Source organism: Eubalaena glacialis, chromosome 3 (assembly GCF_028564815.1).
Source record: "Eubalaena glacialis isolate mEubGla1 chromosome 3, mEubGla1.1.hap2.+ XY, whole genome shotgun sequence".
NCBI classification, from domain to species: Eukaryota; Metazoa; Chordata; class Mammalia; order Artiodactyla; family Balaenidae; genus Eubalaena; species Eubalaena glacialis.
In genome coordinates, this window is record NC_083718.1 from 125,407,461 (window position 1) to 125,429,209 (window position 21,749).

The following is a 21,749-nucleotide window of genomic DNA, read 5'->3' on the forward strand; positions in this document are numbered from 1 at the left end:
ACAGGAATCTCTTGCATTCCTATATACTAATGATGAAAAATATGAAAGAGAAATTAAGGAAACCATCCCATTTACCATTGCAACAAAAAGAATAATATACCTAGGAATAAACCTACCGAAGGAGGCAAAAGACCTGCATGCAGAAAACTATAAGACAATGATGAAAGGAATTAAAGAGGATACAAACAGATGGAGAGGTATACCATGTTCCTGCATTGGAAGAATAAACATTGTGAAAATGACTATACCACCCAAAGCAATCTACAGATTCAGTGCAATCCCTATCAAACTACCAATGGCATTTTTCACAGAAGTAGATAAAGAAATTTCACAATTTGTATGGAAACATAAAAGATCCCGAATAGCCAAAGCAGTCTTGAGAAAGAAAAACGGAGCTGGAGGAATCAGGCTCCCTGACTTCAGACTATACTACAAAGCTACAGTAATCAAGATGATATGGTACTGGCACAAAAACAGAAATATAGAACAATGGAACAGGATAGAAAGCCCAGAGATAAACCCATGCACATATAGTCACCTTATTTTTGATAAAGGAGGCAAGAATATACAATGGAGAAAAGACAGCCTCTTCAATAATTGTTTCTGGGAAAACTGGACACCTACATGTAAAGGAATGAAATTAGAACACTCCCTAACACTATACACAAAAATAAACTCAAAATGGATTAAAGACCTAAATGTAAGGCCAGACACTATTAAACTCTTAGAGGAAAACATAGGCAGAACACTCTATCACATACATCACAGCAATATCCGTTTTGACCCACCTCCTAGAGGAATGGAAATAAAAACAAAAATAAGCAAACGGGACCCAATGAAACTTAAAAGCTTTTGCACAGCAAAGGAAACAAGATCAAAAGACAACGCTCAGAAAAAAAAAAAAAATAGACAACCCTCAGAATGGGAGAAAATATTTGCAAATGAAGCAACTGACAAAAGATTAATCTCCAAAATATACAAGCAGCTCATGCAGCTCAATATCAAAAAAAGAAACAACCCAATCCAAAAATGGCAGAAGATCTAAATAGACATTTCTCCAAAAAGATATACAGATTGCCAACAAACACATGAAAGGATGCTCAGCATCACTAATCATTAGAGAAATGCAAATCAAAACTACAATAAGATATCACCTCACAGCAGTCAGAATGGCCGGCATCAAAAAAATCTACAAACAATAAATATTGGAGAGGGTGGGGAGAAAAAGGAACCCTCTTGCACTGTTGGTGGGAATGTAAATTGATACAGCCACTATGGAGAACAGTATGGAGGGTCCTTCAAAAAAAACTAAAAATAGAACTACCATATGACAAAACAATCCCACTACTGGGCATATACCCTGAGAAAAACCATAATTCAAAAAGAGTCATGTACCAAAATATTCATTGCAACACTATTTACAATAGCCAGAACATGGAAGCAACCTAAGTGTCCATCAACAGATGAATGGATAAAGAAGATGTGGCACATATATAAAATGGAATATTACTCAGCCATAAAATGAAATGAAACTGAGTTATTTGTAGTGAGGTGGATGGACCTAGAGTCTGTCATACAGAGTGAAGTAAGTCAGAAAGAGAAAAACAAATACCGTATGCTAACACATATATATTAAATATTTTTAAAAAATGGTTCTGAAGAGCCTAGGGGCAGGACAGGAATAAAGACACAGACATAGAGAATGGACTTGAGGACATGGTGGGGGAAGGGGAAATTGAGACGAAGTGAGATAGTAGCATTGACATATATACACTACCAAATGTAAAATAGATAGCTCCTGGGAAGCAGCCACATAGCACAGGGAGATCAGCTCGGTGCTTTGTGACTACCTAGAGGGGTGGGATAAGGAGGGTGGGAGGGAGATACGTGGATATATGTATACATATAGCTAATTCACTTTGTTATACAGCAGAAAGTAACACATCATTATAAAGCAATTATACTCCAATAAAGATGTAAAAACAAAAAATACTGCTTCACCCAGAAAGAATTCAATCAATCATCCTGGGAACCAGGCTGCAATCCAATCTTTTTTCCATTTGCAATAAGCATCCCACATCTCTGTTTTAAAGGAAATTTAGATGTGGATGAAGCTGATTAGCTTGCAGTTTGACGTTTGGATATTTTCTCCAGTGGACTAAAGATGATAAATCATTATTGATCCCACTGAACTGAAGAAAATATGAATATTTTGTCAGGGATTAAATATTTTCAATTCACTCAGTGACGACATATGAAGATATGTTTCCCATTTTTGGCATCTCATATTTAGCAAAATTAACAAAATCAATAAAATTATGCAATCCCCATCAGGATGATATGAATACTTCATGATATATTTTTTATGGTATATTTTTAATCTAGAAAATCTTATTATGAATTAAGCAGGTAACTGTAAAAATATATACGTTTTTCCTATTTGGACTTGTAATCTGATTGAAGCTACTGATATCTTTTCTCTAAGGCAAAGAGGTAATGTTTAGAATTAAAGTCAGTGTAGTAAGATTAGTTTTCGTAATGTCACTGGTATTTTTAAATCTAAGTTTCATTCATTAGTAATGTTTAGCTCAAACAAAAAAGAAAAAGGCTTTTAAAAGATCACAGTAGTCTGGTGGTAATTTAATGTATAATATCCTTATAATAATGGCATCAGAAAAAAATATATAAATGAGTACCATGTGTATTTCAGACATTTGATTACTGCTCAATGTTTAGTTAGTATCTGCTTCTTTTGTTTGTCCATTTTGACCTGGTGCTGCCCTAGGCGTGGAACATACAAAAATGAGTAAGGCACTAACCAAGCTCTTGGGCAATTTAGAGTTTATTTTTATTTACATTTTGGGAGATACTTAAAGACAGTCAGTTTTTTGTTTTGTTTTGTTTTGGCCACTCTGTGTGGCATGGGGGATCTTAGATCCCTGACCAGGGATCAAACCCGTGCACTCTGCATTGGGAACGTGGAATCTTAACCACGGGACTGCCAGGAAAGTCCCTAACGACGCTCGATTTTTGCAAAGTGAGCTTCTCTCTACACTCAGTGGCGAGAACTAAATAAGCAAAGTTTGGCTTAATAAATGAAACTTATAGGCCTTAAATGATATCTATTCAATGATTCCCAACTATGTTATCTACTATGATTCCTAAGTATATTATTTATACTTTAAATTCTGAGCCATATACTCTACTTCATACTCTTCTAGACGTCTAATCACAAATTTCCAAATAGAACTTTTTAATTTTTTACTCAAGTCTACTTCTTCCCTTGTTTTCAGCATCTCATTGCTCCATTTTCTTTCTTTTAAATTGTGGCTGAACCTTTTAAGCATTAATTGAGGAGAAATATGCAAGGAAAATAAAGGCTATGCTAATTTAAATCTCTGGGATTTAAATTTCAAATTTGTTGTAATATTATCCATCATTATTCTTTATTTTCCTTTATTTAATGAATACATTTTGAGCACCCAATCTGATACTCATATCTTCTATTTTTATATACATTTGTAGCTATATTTACTAAGGTTTCTCAACAGTGGGAAAGTTTGGATTATTTACTTTATTCTTCAATGTTTCCTCCATATCTTTGCTCATGTTGCATTTTCTGAATTCTACTTGTGTTCTTTTTCCTGTAACTTTATTGAAGTAAAATTGACAAATAAAATTGCATATATTTAAAGTATATAATATGATGATTTGATATATGTACACCTTGTGAAATATTTACCACAATCACATTAATTAACACGTCTGTCATTCACACAGTTACCATTTTTTTTATAGTGAGAATACATAAGATCTACTCTCTTAGCAAATATCAAGTATACAATACAATATTATTAATTATAGTCATGATGTTGTATATTAGATCCTCAGAATTTATTCATTTTATAACTGAAAGTTTGTACCCTTTGATCAACATCTCCTCACCCCTTAACCCCTAGCTACCACCATTTTACTCCCTGTTTCTAGGTGTTCAAGTGTTTATTAATTAATCTTTTTTTTTTTTTTTTTTGATTTCACATATCAGTGATACTATACAGTATTTGTCTTTGTCTGGCTTATTTCACTTAACATAGTGCCAAACAGTTTCATTCATGTTGTTGCAAATGGCAAGATTCCCTTCTTTTAAAGGCTGAATAATATTCCATTATAGATAGATAGATATAGATAGAAAGTTCAATCTCACATTTTCTATATTCATTCATCTGTCAACAGACACTTAGGTTCTTTCCATATCTTGCTTCTTGAGAATAATGTTACAATGAAGATGGGAGTGCAGGTATCTTTTCAAGATACTGATTTTGTTTCCTTCATGTATGTACTCAGAAATAGGATTGTTGGAACATATGGTAGTACTATTTTTAATTTTTTGAGGAACGTCCATAATGTTTTTCATAAAGGCTGTCTCAGTTTACATTTCCACCAGCAATGCACAGGGTTCCCTTTCTCAACATTCTGTCAACATTTGTTATCTCTTGTCTTTTTGGTAATGGCTATTCTAACAGGTGTGAGGTAATATCTCATTGTGGTTTTGATTTTCATTTCCCTGATGATTAGTGATGTAGATCACCTTTACATGTACTTGTTTGCCATTTGAATGCCATCTGTGGAAAAATGCCTATTCATGTCCTTTGTCCTTTAAAATCGGATTTTTTATTTCTCTGTTATTGACTGTATGAGTTCTTTATATATTTTAGATATTAACTTATTACCAGATATATGGTTTGCAAATATTTTCTCCAGTTCAGTAGGTTGCCTTTCATTTTCTTGATGACTGATTGATGATTTCCTTTGCTGTGCAGAAGATTTTTAGTTTGAGGTAGTCCCATTTGTTTACTTTTGCTTTTGTTGCCAGTACTTTTGATGTCATACCCAAAAACTCATTGCCAAGACTAATATCAAGGACATTTTTTCCTGTGTTTTCTTCTAAGAATTCTACCATTTCTGATATTACATTTAAGTTTTTATTCCATTTCTAGTTGGTTTTTGTGAGCGCTGTAAGATAGAAGTCCAGTTCCATTCTGCATGTAGATATCAAGTTTGCCCAGCACCATTTTTTGAATAGACTACCATTTTCCATTGTGTGTTCTTGGTGTCCTTGTCAAAGGTTAGTTAACTGCGTATGTATGGGTGTATTTCTGGACTCTTTATTCTGTTCCATTAATCTATGTGTCTGTTTTTATGTCAATATGAATATGAATGTTATAATTTTTTTCCATTTCTGTGAATAATTCTATTGGAATATTATATAGATCACTTTGGGTAATATGAACATTTTAACAATGTTAATTCTTCCAACACAAGAACATAAGATATCTTTTGATTTTTTATTTTTTGTCTTTCTTGTGTTCTTTCTTAACCAATCTTAATGCTAATGGGCCAAGATTAATACTGTATGGGTTTTCTTACAATTTCCCTTTCTGCTTTCAAACTAAAGAGAAATTTGGCTTTGCTGGATCAGTTTTCTCTTCATCTTGCACTGAAAATAAAATTCTGCTATTGCTTTATCTGTTCTTCTGTGTGTGTGTGTGTGTGTGTGAAGTAAAGCTAAGAGGAAAATGAGTCCCCACCCACTTCTGACAAGTGGTCTGAAAAGCGAGACACCTCCTTTTAGACATCCTACCTCCCGGCCTTCAATGTTTGATTGGAAGGTAAATATGCACCTGGTTCCAAGCTAATCATTTTTTTAAAAACACTTTTGAGATGGAGTTTTGACTGACCAGGGGAAATACTATAGTCCCGTAACAACTGATCATCAGACTCTGCCTCAAGAAGAAAGCCTGAGGGAATGAAGCCAAGGTAGGCAGAGAACAACCTATAGAAAAAGAACAAGAGAGCCATGTTCATCCTCCTTGTTCTGTCCTTCCCTATGGTTGGGGCATGTGAGCAGGTATACTTTCTCTTTACCCAATGTTCCTGTTTTCGCTTTGCCTTTAGTGTTAAAAATTTGATTTTTTTGCCAAGTGCTCCTTTCAACTTGCAGTTTGACATTTCCTTTATTCCAGAAGAATTTTCTTCTTTTATATACTGGTTATTGTTCTTCACTTGTTTTAATTTCTCTCTCCTACATACAGCTGATCTGCATCTTGGCTCTCTGGTCACTGTTCTGCATATAGAGGCCTCCACATCCATCTCCCACAAGATTCAGTTGTCTTGTTCTGTCTGCTGATATTCGAGAGAAATTTTCAGGTTTGTCTTTGTAATTACTGACTTCATTTCTAACAATGTCAATTGTGCTCGTTCCTAAATCTAATGCCTTTCAAAATTCTGTAATTAATCCATTTTTTTAAGTTTTTTTCTTTTACTCAAATTTCTTCTACAACCTGTAGTTACCTACCTTAAAGCCAGTTACAATTTTAAGTTTCAGTTTATGTCTTATTATCTCATATTTCCTACAGATCATGTGCACATACATTTTATTGAGACAACAATCTGTTAGTAAATTCTCAGAACGTCTCCAACTGTAAAGTATGTTCATTACTAAGCTCTTCTATACTGTGAATGCTAATTTGCTTCTCATATTGCAGAATTGCTTCTAGGCTCCTTTGACCTGCAGTCTCCCTTATACAAGACAGTGATGAAATATTTTCAAGACTAGCTTTTGCCATTATCAATATGATTATGTTTTCTATTGATCCTATCACTCTCAAGTATTAAGCCTAAAAGCCTAGACCTTAGTCAGATGGATTTAAACTTCACCTAAATTTCTCTGTGGAACATTTACTTTATAACTTGTCTCTGGAAAAATAATGAATTAGTTTTATCAAAGAATAAAAAACCCTAAATTATCTGAAGCATTAACTATATTTCCCTCTTTCCAATGAATGAAAATTCAGCCCTAGAATATATCACTTTCATTGCTTTTCCAAGATATACATTTTTTCCTATTGCTATCACTGGAAAGCAGAAAATAAAGGATCACACTATTCCAGGAAAGAATTTTGTTTCTGGGAGGTGAAATCCTGGAAGGAATCTGGGAAGAATTAGTAGATAATTACTTAGTCATGGCACTTTATAACAAAAATTTTTCTATAGCATAAGGGAAGAGTTCAATCCCTATCAACTGTGGCAGATAGGGATTGAAATATTATACATGGGATATTCCTGAATGGTCCTGATATTTTTTTCAAGATTTTATTCATGCTTCTGGTAGTGGAAACTCTGAGTTATCTTACTTTTCATTTTCATAATTATGTCAGGAACTGAAAGATGGGAAAATGGATGTCATAGCTTTCCATTAAAAAATCTGGGAGAATAAAATAATACATTTTATTGTCCTTTTCTGTACTACAATTAATATTACAACCCTTATTCATTAATTTTTACAAAAGAATGTTATTTTCTGAAAACTATAAGACTGGGTGTTAGTAGACTTCCAACATCACAGACATTGTTACTGTCAGGTATAACAATATCTGACATATAATAACTGACTGTGTGTGTATATGTATATACACATATACATATAAATATATTGCATATATAGTTATTAAATCTATATTTTGATTCTTAGAAATATATCTAAGATAGGTATGTCAGGTAAAATATCAATTTTAAGTAGAAGAAACTAATATTTACAAATTAAAATTAAACTAATATTTACAAATTAAAGAAACTAATATTTACAAATTAAGAAACTAATATTTACAAATTAAAATTACAAATAATTAATTTGGCCAAAGTTAAACTGGTAGAAAATGAGAAAGCAAGAGTTAATACTGAGACTTTTTTTTTAATTTATTTATTTTTGGCTATGTTGGGTCTTTGTTTCTGTGCGAGGGCTTTCTCCAGTTGCGGCAAGTGGGGGCCACTCTTCATCGCGGTGAGCGGGCCTCTTACTGTTGGGGCCTCTCCCGTTGCGGAGCACAGGCTCCAGACGCGCAGGCTCAGTAGTTGTGGCTCACGGGCTTAGTTGCTCCGCGGTATGTGGGATCTTCCCAGACCAGGGCTCGAACCCGTGTCCCCTGCATTGGCAGGCAGATTTTTAACCACTGCGCCACCAGGGAAGCCCAATACTGAGACTTTTAAAATCCAGAACGGATTTTTTTTCCCCCATGTAGTATTTCATCTATTAAATTTTTTAAACATATATTTTCAATGTTCAGAAAATGCAATTTAAATAGCTCTACCTCAGAAGTGTCATGTAAGAGAATTAAATTATTTCATTTAAAAAGTTTCCAGTGATCCATGAAATATCTTTTAATAGGAAATTACTTATGGATCAATGCAATGTGTTTTGCCTGATTGATCCATAAGTAATTTCCTGAGATACAATGGGCCTGATTCTACCTGACTTATCTACCAATGGCTAAATAAATAAATAAATTGATGACTGTCTCTCTTTCTCTCTCTCTCTCTGTTTCTCTCTCTTTTTAAATACTGATTAAATTCCTCTAGGGCATGAGTATTTTACATATCTACTATGATACAAAAGACTGAACACTTATAAGCACTTAACATTAATTACTCCTTTTCATACAGAGACATGATTCTAAGCTAATGAATATGTCCTTGTAAGTATTTGAGCAAGTTTTCTTAAGTCACCAGCCAAAGAGCATCTGCTTTGTACTATTTTCTGAAGAAGCTGATGAATTTCTCCGAGACCTCCAGATCTAATTCATTTCCTTTTGAACTATAGACAATACTACAGATGTAGCTAATTAAATTAGGTGGACAGGTCAGCAAAGTTCATTGTTCTATAGAGGAAATAAGTATTTCCTTGTCTTTTTATTTAATTTTTCCAAATAAGTTATAACTTTGTATACCACATAGAATTGTCTCAGTTTACAAATGTTTATCTTTATTTATGCACTCGTTCCTTTGTTATCCATATAGTCAATAAATACTTATTGAAAGTTTATTCTGTTCCAGGAAATATTTTGGACACAGTTATGGTGATAGTCAATAACTGACATGTATCCTTTCCTTCCGGAACTTAGAGTTTACTGCCAAAAATCAAATTTATTCAGATAAGCACAAAAATAAATGTAAAATTACAAGTGTGATAAAAGTGAGCAATACTTAAAAGGAAAGGTATATGGAGATGTGAGAATAGACATAGGGAGAACTGACCGACCCTACGGAGCTAAGAAGATAGGAGGGAGGATTTGAACTGAGATCTAAAGAATTAATCGAAGTTAACTAGACAGAATGGCAATGTAGCCAGGGAGTCTGTTCCAGGATAAGGGAATAGCATGTATTTAAATTAAGAGCATATATAGAGCTGCTTAAGTTTGCCCATCAATAAAGAGTATGTATTAAAAAAAAAAATGATGCAATGCAATGCTCCTGCCTTGGGACACTTATATTTGTTGTCCCCTGCAACAAATTCTCTTTCCCCCAAATATGTTATGAACATGGTCAAATATCCTCTTTGCATAGAGATCTTTCTTGACTACCTCTTCTAAAAATACAAAATTATTCTTTCAGCCCCAAAATTTCTACCCTTTAACATGCTCATCGTATTTGTCCATTATATAATACACAGCATCTGACAAATTCTACATTTTTTATGTTTTTATTGTCTGTTTTCTCTCACTAGATTTCCTGAGAGCAAGGACCGTTATTCCCTTGAATGTAGGGGGTTCAATAAATATTTCTGAATGCTAAGATGGATAAAATAATCTTTCTGAATACTCACTATATGCCAGTTACTTTGCTATTTTTTAAATATACATTCTCCCATATCATCCTCTTAAAGCTGAAAGTTCACTTTATTCCCATTATACTAAAGGGGCATTTGGGGCTTGGATAATTCAGCAACTTGTCCATGATCATACTATTAGCAAACGGGAAAGATAGAAATTGGACTTAGCTCTATTTTACTTAAAATCCCATACTTTTGAAAACTACACTGCACTGCATTCTGACTTTTTACTTTGTTACCAGAAACTCTGTTGCTAGAACTATAAATACAATAGAAAGAAGAGGAAAATGAGTTCCAAGGTATAAATAATTCTTCTCATTTGTTCTCTCTTTCCTCTGTATAAAAGAAGTAAATATTCTAACACAGCTACACATTTTTGGGTAGTCCCTTGTTAAGTGACATTAACAAATATATTTATTAACTAGAAGTGAGTCACCTAGTTCCAAGTAAGTGGCATATAAAGTCCAGTGGATTCTTTTGTGCAGCTGAACCAGTCTTAACTAGGTCTCATATGCTTGGAATACAAAATAAAACAATAAAGTTTTAAAAAAGGAGCAATTACCTCCCCAGTCACCTTCACAATTGATTCAGTAAAGGAGACAGGACTTGCCTCCATGCCCCTTCATGGCCAGGTAGACATTTTATTAAAGGGTCTTTTTCTAAATGACCCACAAATCACTGCATCACTATACTGCAATATTTTGTTGTCTTAGTTGGCATAATTTCCAGTCCTCTACCCTAAGCAGGCTAAATTCTCACACCAACATTTCAGCATTTCTGGTTGGTTCCTTTCTGGCTTTCATATTTGTAAAGATGCCAGTACATCCCTTTCACATATGAGCCAGACTTGGACAATCTCCATAAACATAGGAAGAATCTCCATGACACTAATATGAGGCTGACTTGGCAGAAGGAAATCACTGCTTTCCCCCAAGCATGGAAAAGTGCACAAGGTCCATGCCAACCTCCAGGCTGCTCCTGTGCTTGGCACCTTTTTCATCCTCCAAACTATAGATTCTCTGGTATTTGTTATCCATTTTATTATCTTCTTGAGCCAATTCACCTTCTGGCATTCATGACTCCCAAACAGATTTAAGAGTTGATTTCAGAGTTGAAACATAAGATATATGTTTCTTAACCCCCTGTACTTTTTATTGTATGAGCAATTTTTTTTTTTCTGGTAGAATTTTCTCCTCTCCAGAGCAAGATTATAAACATACTATAATAATATTCATAATTGACAGTAGTAAACCAATAAAATAAATTTTATGTAAATCTGTGAAAGTTTGTCTTCACTGTTCCTCAAGTGATATATGCTTTGTATCTCTTTGACCATTTATTAAATTAAAACTACATTAGTGTTGAAACATGGGAAGGGAAAAGGAGACAGTGAGAGCAGATGGTAAGCACTGACCACAGGAAAAATGTTTCTTTTTGCAGAATATTTGTGAAAACCAGCCCACCACTGTCCTATCTAAAATGTCCTCTCCATCTGGACCAAACTTACCCGTAAAGGGTTATTTCATTAATATATTGATATTAAGTGACCTTCTGTTTCCTTATGCAGCCCTGTACCCAAAAAGCAGAAAAGTTTGTTGCAGCCCGCTCAAACACTCTTGGTCAGGAGATTTTTATTTAGAAGAAAAACGAAACAAAATAAAACTTTAATGTGACATTTGAACATTTCAAATCTACTAAATTATTTGGTTCTAAGTAAGAATTCTTAATAGCCTTAGATAAAGGACCTGGATAAAATATACAGCATGAAGAATCAAATGACAAACATGGTGAGGTTGTCCTGTCCGGTAGTGTATGATAGTATGGACAGCCTGAAAAATCAAAGTTGTCAGGCAAGGGATGCTCCAACATTGGAATTTCATAGTGCTATATATGAGACACATTTTAATTCACCTGTAAGTGAATCCTTGGACATGGCCCTTGTCAACCTTTAAAACAAAAAAGATAAGTGGTTTAGCCAGCAAAATTGAGTTTATTCAGGTATAGGAGAAAAATTACTATTCAGGACATCCAAATTATGGTGAACCATAGGCAAGCTCTGAGAACAAAGGAGAGGTGTTCTTTTACAGAGGAAAGGAGGAAGTTGGGAGGGGCTATATTGAATGAAAGTTCATTAGAGGAGAATGAGAGTTTAGTGTTGTGGTGGCTTCTCATTGGCTGAGTTGTAGCAGTTTCCCACTGGCTGGGTTGTTGCTGGGCAAGGAGAAAATCTTCCTTCTTCCTGCTAGGGCACATAATCTTCCTGATGGGTATATGAAGTAAGCTTCCAAGAATGGTACTTGTGTGAGAGCTCCTCCTTAAGGGTTTCCCAGTGCCATTTTGAAAAAGGATATCCTTTCTTCATTTTCACATTTTCTATTTTAGAATAGAATTAAAATGTAATTAAAAATAGTATTAATAATATTTTTTATTATTTTACTGTTTTACAATTTCCTAGCTATATTGACAACAACCACCACATTAAGTCTGACCAAATTTCAAATTTTTAACTTCTTATTTATTTATTTATTTAATTTATTTTATTAAAAAAATTTTTTTATTGGGGTTTAGTTGTTTTACAATGTTGTGTTAGTTTCTACTGTACAGCAAAGTGAAGTAGAGTTCCCTGTGCTATACAGCAGGTTAATTTTTTAATAATATAATTTTATTTGCATTAAATTTATTATGAGGTATTGAGAAGATTTATTTATTTTTGATCATTAGTAAGATGTCAGTATTTAAAAATTAAAAATAATTATCATTTCATTGACATTTTTCCTTAAAGTTTGGCAAGAACACAGATCTGTGACTTGGAGCCTAAACATTTACCAGCAGATTAAAAAAAAAAACAAACACATTGTCACAATGTCAGTTACAAAGAATTCAGTGTTGTTATGTTGATGCGAAAGGGTAAATAGAATACAAAAATATGTATCACAGAAGAAATCAAGCACAGAATAACTATGAATATGAAAAGATGATAAGGGATCTAGACAAAGGGTGAGATATGGAAAAACAGCTGCAGAAGATACTTTATACTTTATAATACAAAGTATTATATACTTTGCTATACTAAAATATATAGAAACCCAGAAGTCAATATACAAAAATGTTATTCTACACATAATATCACTATTTCATTTTCCAAAGTTGTATATTAACTGCTGTGTTTTCAGTACATCTTCTCACCAACTCCCCAAACTCTGTCCCTCTCCATGTCCCTTCTCCCAATCAACTCCATCTCTCTGGTAACTAATATCTCCAGAAAGTGCTGCTACAGCAGAACCAGTCAACAGCATATTGGAATGATACAACACATGGTAAGATTCAGTGAATAAAGATTCCCTGAACTGGGAGAAGTAGAGGAAAGTTAGTCAGTAAGAAGGAAACTTAGAAGAAAGGGCACTGAGAAGGACCCCTATGACTTGCCCCTTATATCCAGATGGAGTTTTAGGGTAAGGTGTAAACGACAGAATAACAAAAATGTGTTTGAAAGGATCTGAAATCATAGGAAACTTGTGCAGTTCTTTCAAAGGTAATTATAAGCCTCATAATTATCCCTCACCCAGCCTTCTCATGTTCTCTGCACCGTGTGGTAGGAACAGTAAAAAATGACTAGGAGAGTAGCCAGCAAAGACTGTGACATCTTTTCATAATTTCCTCATGCTCACTAGTACTTGAAGAGTAGTATATTTCCTGTGCTCCCAAGAAGGGAACAGGAGTCACTGGGAAAGTCAGACATGGAATATTCTTGCAATTGAAAAAAGGGGAACAGAATACCTGTATGGATTTGTATGCAGCATGTACCCAAGAAAAAGGCAAGAGAGATCATGATTCATATAGAGTTTTAAATGGCTTGGCATGGGTAGAGTTTACAGGGGGAGGAAGAACTAGAGACAATTATGTTCCAGAAGCCAAGAAAAGGAAGTTTCAAGAGAAGAGGAAGTGTAGAAGTCTGGGCAGCTAAGCATTGAAAAGCATCCTATGGATTAGCAACCCAGCAGTTGCTGGTAAATTGAGTGACAGCAAGATCAGTGCTGATGGGTACTGACACCAAATTGCAAGTTTCTGAAAAAGCAGAAACATTATTCTAAGTGACAATAGTAAATACTATACTTCAGGTAACGCCACAAATATTGGCAGTGAGGAAAAAGACAAAGAGAAAGCAGTATTTGAGGGGGTGTACAGTTGAAGGAAGGTGGTGTTGTCACTGTTTTGGTTATCACCAGGGACAACAACATGGTCAAATAATTATTGAAAGAAGCAAATTGAGTGGGAGTGCTTAAAGGAATCAATGAGAGATGGCAGAGTTGATGACGTGAGTTAGAAGTAGGTGTACTTCTGGTCTCAAGAGAAAAGTTCTGTCTTAGACAGAAAAGATGGCCAGTAAACAATTTTTTTTTTTTTATTAGACTTTCTCTGGGTATTCAGAGATTTAGGTATCAGCATAAATAAGCCAAAAGAATTGAAGGAGTTATGAAAGCACATCTCTATGGAAGCTTCTTTTTGGTCATTTTTTTATTTAATTCACTCTTTTTAGTCTCATTTTGATTCAGCATGGACAAATTTTCCACTTTTGATAACCTTGCCCTTCTAAATATTTTGAATTTCTGTTCCCCTTCTCAGATTCTCCTTTTCATTTGCCTGATCTGAGATCCCCCGTACCTTTTGCTCACACCTGATGGTAATACATAGTTCTGAAAAATACCACATTATGTTTAAGGTGCATGTGTATCTGAAAATAGTTAGAATATGATTTCATACATTTTGGAAACAAAAATCACTACAGTAACATGCCCCAGTTTGCTGGGATTCTGAACATTTATTTGGTGCAGACCATCAATGACATCACAAGTTGTAAAACTCACAACGCTGGAGCTTAGGCTTGCTATAAGGGTCTCTATAAATAAGCCCTATTTCTGTCATATTGATGTAACTATTACAAAAGTGCTATAGCTTGTGAGACTTTTGCTGCCTCCTCTTCTTCCTCCTTCTTCTTTTTTCATAATGGGTATATATTGCACAGTGACCTGGATGCTCAGGGACTCAAACTTCATAAAGAAATCTCATGGAACAATGCTGCATCCCATAACTGTCCATGGATTAGTTCAAGGAATCTAGTTAAGAGTGAATAATGTAGTGTTTTTTCAGCATTTTGATTGAGTGACAAGGTCAAAAGATCACATACCATGATGACAAAATGTGTTTTTTACCATTTAAATAGAGACAATACCAAAGTATTACTCCCCTCACTATAAGTAAACTAAGGAGGAATAAGCTTTTATAAAGGAATTTTGTAAATATTTGTCAATATAGGCTATACAAAATTTAAAAATGCAATGAACCTATTAAATCAAACTTAATACTGAGAATTCTAACAGGTATACCATTGGACAGAGACCACAAATACTTAATTCAAGCTAAGGAAAAACTATTTCATTTATATTCCAAATAGTCAACATAGATCAAGGATATAGGTAAATATTCTCGATCTATATCCTTCCTATTAAAACCTGTTTTACTAACATGGAATAGTGTCTTTCTCTATGAAGACCACTGGAGGGAAAAAACTTAAAAGAGTATTAATTGGCTGTCCTTTCATTTTGCACATTTGTATCTTAGCTAAAACTGTCAGGTCTAGGATAATGAGATAACCTGTAATTGACCAAGAAATACCCTTTACAGATTTGGTTAAACAAATTAGATCAAAGGGCTCTGAAAGTTGGCATTTAAAGTGCCACAAAAAAACAAGTCAAACTTGAGTCAGTGCAATAAGTTGTTCTCCTGAAACAGGCATGGTGAAAGCAAATTGTGGGAAGTTAATATCTTATGTGTATTCAGGAAATTTCCTTCCTTAAAAAAGATCTTTATGGTAATATATTTTAAAGTAAATAACATACTTAATTAGTGCATTGGATGTTCTTAAAGATGCATATTTGAGTGATGACTTACAATCTAATTTACGAACCTAAAAAACACAGAGTATTGAATGTGAGCACCTCAAACGTGAATTCATAGTTATATACAATATGGATTATGCTCTGAAAAATCCCCATTTTAGAATTTGCAATTGAGTAATTTATTACTATGTCAGAATATAGGTAAGTCAGGTTACAAAAGCTCATGAAAATATTTTGTTCTTGCTAAGATAAATCAATACGGATCACATAACTATCAATAACATTAATTTACCATGAAACAGTAAAAAGCATATATTGTAAATTTAATTTCCTTTTATTACCTTGTGCTAACTAGAAATTTTTCATTCTCCCAGTCTCCAATTTTCAAATCAGTATCTTACAATTTTGTTTTGCTTGGTTGATTAGTTTATATATACATACATAGTATCAGACAAAAAGAAGGTTTAGTTCCATATATATATATGTATATATATATGATATTTTCATGCTTTCACTTCCCATGCATGACATTTATACATCCTATAATTATTTATTTTTTTAAATACAGCAAATTCTTGGTATTCACAGTAGTTATGATCACTGCAAACACCTTATTAGGGGATGGTAAGTCGTTGTTCCTAAGGGAAATACAAAGTTAGGTTCCTCATGCCTCTGTTCACAATAGTTTCATCAATCAATATATAAAGTTGTTTTAGGTGTGTTTCTGTTTAAAGACACCATATTTAATGTATATTGTTGATTCTTTAACATTAAACTCATAATCAACAGCTGTATACCTCATGTCTGAAAAAAGCTTATCTGACACAAGTATTTTCTCCATAAGGTACATCACAGTCTTCTTACACTTGGAAACACTAGACAGCACTTCAGCACTACACTGGGGGGCCATTTTAACATCAAAATCACAACACAAATCATAAAATACAAAAAAAAGAAAAGGTGGCACTAAATAGATCTCAAAAGAGGGACATTTGTTTAAAATATGAAAGCTTAAACGAGAAGGTAGTGTCTCCTTGTTTGACTTCAGCTGGGAATGTGCACATTGTTGACCTGAAATTTTCCCTGCTCTGGGCATGTCCACAAATAGCTACAAAAGTTCCCTGACTGTTGATGTTGGAGTTACAAACAAATTTTAGCAAGTAGGCAAATTTGCAAATATGGAATCTGTGAATCAGCTTCCTCTCCACTAAAAGCAGCAGAAGTATAATTCTAAGCAAACAATTTGATGAATTAAAAAACAAATTGAAATGAAGAGTGGAGAAGTGTGAGCATGTGCAACATGACTGTCTCTGGGTTGAAACCAAGATTTCTACTAATGTAAGTTTAATTTTCCAAACCTTATGATTTATGTAAAAATTGTCCAAAATGTTCCATGAATTCTGAAGCAGATAATAAGTGATGGGAAGAAAGAAGGGAGGAAACTGAAAATGAATAGAAAATGAACAGAGACTGATGGAGAAGACAAACTGTCAAGTGCTTACAAAGGTAAGAAGAGAGATAAATCTTTTACTAATTTTAAATAACTAAATTTACCTTAAGGAAACAACTGTAACTTCAACAACTGTTGAATAGGAATATTAAAGGAGACTAAGAAAGTGTCTAACAAACTCCATGAAACCGTGTAGTTGTCCATCAGAACAAACACATTTTTAGAAATGGTTAAATTGAATACGAGCTAAGTAGGAAGGTTATTATCCAAGTACCATCATCAGTTGAGTAATACTAATATTTTTTTCATTATTTTTATTGTGATGAAAATATACACTTTTTGCACTTTCTCATAACAAGAAGGATTATGACTTGCATTTCACAGTCTCATAAAGGCAATTCTAGTTGTTGAGAAAAGTCCTCTCTCTTCACTGAAATTGAAGTCCTCTTTCTTCACTGGCACTCTGCTATGTATATGATACCAATTTATCTTACCAAGGCCCTATTAATTCTGCCTTTGAAATGTTGTGTTTTACTTATTTTATTTTTTATTATTAAAAATAGTTTAGGAACAAAAGATTGTCTGAGACATAATGTATATAAATTTTAAAGGACAGTAACATAGGAATTATTCATATACTTACCCAAAAGATGTCTCTCTACAATTATACCTTTCTTTCCTCCACAGAGAACCAGCAAATTTTGAAGTCCATTTTCTTTCATTTCTTCCATTTAGACCATTGTCTACTTCTTACCATTATGAATAATGCTGGTTCTGGGGCTACAAAAAGAAGCAGGAAGCTGGAACCAACCACTACTGCAAGTGTCTGGGCCACTGCAGACATGATGCTGAAAAGAACAGTAAGCAGGCAGAAAGGAGAAAAGAAATGAAGCAGGCTTCATTCCTTTTCTCACCTCCAGTCTTCCCTAGCTCTCCCACTGGCAAAACCTAACAAGAAACAAGATGACCAATGATAAGTATATTATCAGTGTCCCAGCCCACAAGTCACAAAGAAGATTATGGAAAAGTAAATTTATAGTTGAGAAACAAAATTTAATAACCAACAAATTAGTTGAAATAATTAACATAAAAATTATTAGTCTGAAGGCTGTGCAAGTAGAAGATACAAAAATCAGTGATGGAGACTGGAACTTAACAAAAAAGAGTAAAAAAAATATATGAAATAGAAGTGGTGCAATGAGACATATCCTGGTAAAGAAAATGGACACGGTTTCAGAGGGATTTGAATCTGGGTCTATTTGAGTTCATAGCGCACGTCTTTTCAATTCTGTCTTGCAGCCTGCCACAAAGGACGTTGAATTCTTTAGTAAGATTTCTCTATTCAATTAGACAGGCACACTACATATTTTTGAAATAATGGGAAGACCAAACATGCACCCAACTTAGGAAAACGCATTACTTCTCACAGATTTTTAGATGGAATTTTAAAAAATAGTCCGTTTCTGTTTTAGGGAGGGAAATAGCAGAAGTAAAGAACGTCATCATTAATATATGTAAAGAGGTAATAAAATTGCAGCTCACATAAATGAGAGTGCAAAGGAGGTTGATATGAAAAATAGGCCCCCAGATAGAACTGACATTTACTTTCAAAGTGTGAACAAAGAGGTGAATGGGAAACAAATACCTAATGACTGGCAAAGCCTCAATTACTATAATTGGACTTTTATTTATAAATCAAATAATGAATCCATAATACAAAGTGTGATGCTCTGCCTTGGTTTTTATGTCTTAATATTTTCCCTTGATGAATGAGACATGCTTTTCCATCCATTCATTTTTATAAAGACAATCATTGCTTTTATTAATAATGCTTAATTTTCTTCACACCTTTCCTGCCTGATGTTTTTGTCCTTCCTTGGGGTTCAAATTCATTCTTCCTAAATTGCATTCTGTAGAATTTTAAGTGAGGATCTATCTTTAGTAAACATATATATATATATTTTTTGCTTTAAAATGCAGTTCACCTGCTGACAAATTTATTTTGTACTATATGTACAATTCTTATTTAAACATGTTTTTTCTTACACTTTGCACACTTTTAATTCATTATCTTTCATTTTTGCTCTTAAGACATCTAGTATTTATCTATTGTAATCTTATTAAAGTAATCTTTTTCTCTTTTTTTGAGTATTTTATAGTATTGCCATAATATTACCCAGAGTAGACTTTTTGTAATTTATCTTGCTTGGGTTCGTTGCTCTTACTGAGACTGTGTAATCATTACTTTATTAACTCTAGAAATTTCTCAGTTGATACATCTCCATAAAGTATGTGTTTCTCTGTTCTTTGCATTGTTTTCTTCTGGAACTGCATTTGTATGTATGTTAGACTTTCTGTCTATCACATCTCCCCGGCTCTATGTTTCCTACCTTAACTTTATGCTTCATTATAGGGAATTTTCAGATGTTCAGTTTATTGACTGTCTTGTCACTTGCCTAGAGCTTATTGTTTTACCTGATCATTTGGTTATGTTAATAATAATTATTTTTCCACTTAGATCATTTACATTTTAATTGTATTAACAGCCACTAATACAGGTACTTTACTTTTACTATTTTAATAGCATTTATTTTCGTATTTCTATCCTTTACTTATGGGACTGTTTTAAAGACATTAAAGTGTTCCTAATTTTATTACATATTTTCTTTCCTTTAACATTATAAATATACTTAATGTATAATCTTTATTTGGTAATTCTAATACCTGAATTAGTTTGGATTCTAAATCTGCTCTTTGTTATTCCTTAACTCTGATTTATGGCGACTCGTATTCTCATGTGTTTTGCGATTTTTATATTATAAATTTGAATTCGTAAGGCTTTATCTATAGGATTCTATACAGAGTTAGCTTTTAAGAGACCATTATTTGTTAATGCTAATGTTAAACCCTGACTTCATGAAAGAGCATAAGGGCAGGGCTATAGTGGTAATTCTAATGGTAAATGTTCTTCTTTCCTTCTAGACTCCATCCCAAGCAGAAAAAGTCTTTATTTGTGTTTTCTTCCTTTATCAGGCACATATAAGACACTTAATTTGGGAAATTGAGAGACGTATGGAAATAAATCAGCATTTGTATAATCAAATGGAAAGAATAAAATTAATATATACACTACAAAATGTAAAATAGCTAGCTAGTGGGAAGCAGCTGCATAGCACAGGGAGATCAGCTCGGTGCTTTGTGACCACCTAGAGGGGTGGGATAGGGAGGATGGGAGGGAGAAGCAAGAGGGAGGAGATATGGGGATATATGTATATGTATAACTGATTCACTTTCTTATAAAGCAGAAACTAACACACCATCGTAAAGCAATTATACTCCAATAAAGATGTTAAATATATATATATATATATATATATATATATATATATATAAAATTATGATAAGAAGTATATCAGAATAAAAGATTCAGATCAAGGCAAAAATAATTTTTCATATTTATTAGATTTTTTTCCTTCTGCTCATCTTAATGTACTAATATACATTAATCTCAAAACCTTAATGTTGTGAGACTTAAACCTGGAGCTTTATAGTATTAATATGGCCATTAAGTAGCCAAACACCACAAGTACTTTATTCTCTACATATCCAGAATATATGAACCAGTTAGCTGACTGAGATTTGTTATTTATACAAATATCTTGAGGAAATCTGTTTGTTGTTTCAGCCATGAAGTTTAACTGTGTTGTACAGTAGAGGCTCCTGGCAACATACTGACCTATAGATTTATACCCCGAGAGCTCTGCCATCCTTAACACACAGCAATTCCATTCAACTGCAAAAATGTTTTTCACAAGATCAGAAATGTTGTGTTACAATAATTTGCTTTGGTTTTCACAAGACTAGAAATATTTTTTCACACGTATTCTTTGTGCCACAGAGAAACCTGGCTTAGCTACCTTGGCAGCTTCTTGCTTCTTTGAATAGTCTGTGAAAATAGCTTTTGAAGTTAATAGACCTTACATAATTCCTAAGAAATCAAAGAAAATTGCTAAAATAAAAGAAATGTGCTTGTATTCTACCAAAGGCTAACAACAGCCCTAGATGATGTGTATTATTTTCACAGAAATCAAGATGATATAATTAGAAACTATGGATCCACAGAGGGACTCTACCATTCTCAAAAGAGAATGGTTACAAGAATCTCTATCTTCCTTAGCCGTACATGATGCTTCCCTAGGGTTGCAAGTCCTAATTTTTTTGTTTTTGTTGTTAATGTTCTGTAATTTCTGTCAATCACAATGCTTTAAAAAAAAGAACACCCCTCCCAAATAGTCACATGTCTAAACTGAAATACTCTACAATGTATATAAAACTGGTGATAAAATGATCACTTTATCTTCACATCACTTTGAAATATCTAAACCACCTCCAGAGATCTCATCAGAACAAAACATATCCTAACTTGAAAATAAAATTTCACAAACTTATGTCCTTATTTAGAAGTAGAATAGGCTATTTATTTTGAAAGAAATGGGTGTTTAAAAGCCAAATTAGTAAAGACAGTTGCATTTTTCAAAAATAAAGTTTGTATGTGACTTTCTTTTTCTGAAGCTATAATGTGTTATTTTCCTTGACTAAGACCTTGAGCTATGAAGCCAAAAGGACATGATTTTGAATTCTTGCCCTGTTACTTTTTAGTTACCTTGAACATGTGATTTTATCTCTGTATTTGCATATTTATATAAAATATGACACAGCTTCTCTTTGAAGGTATTTA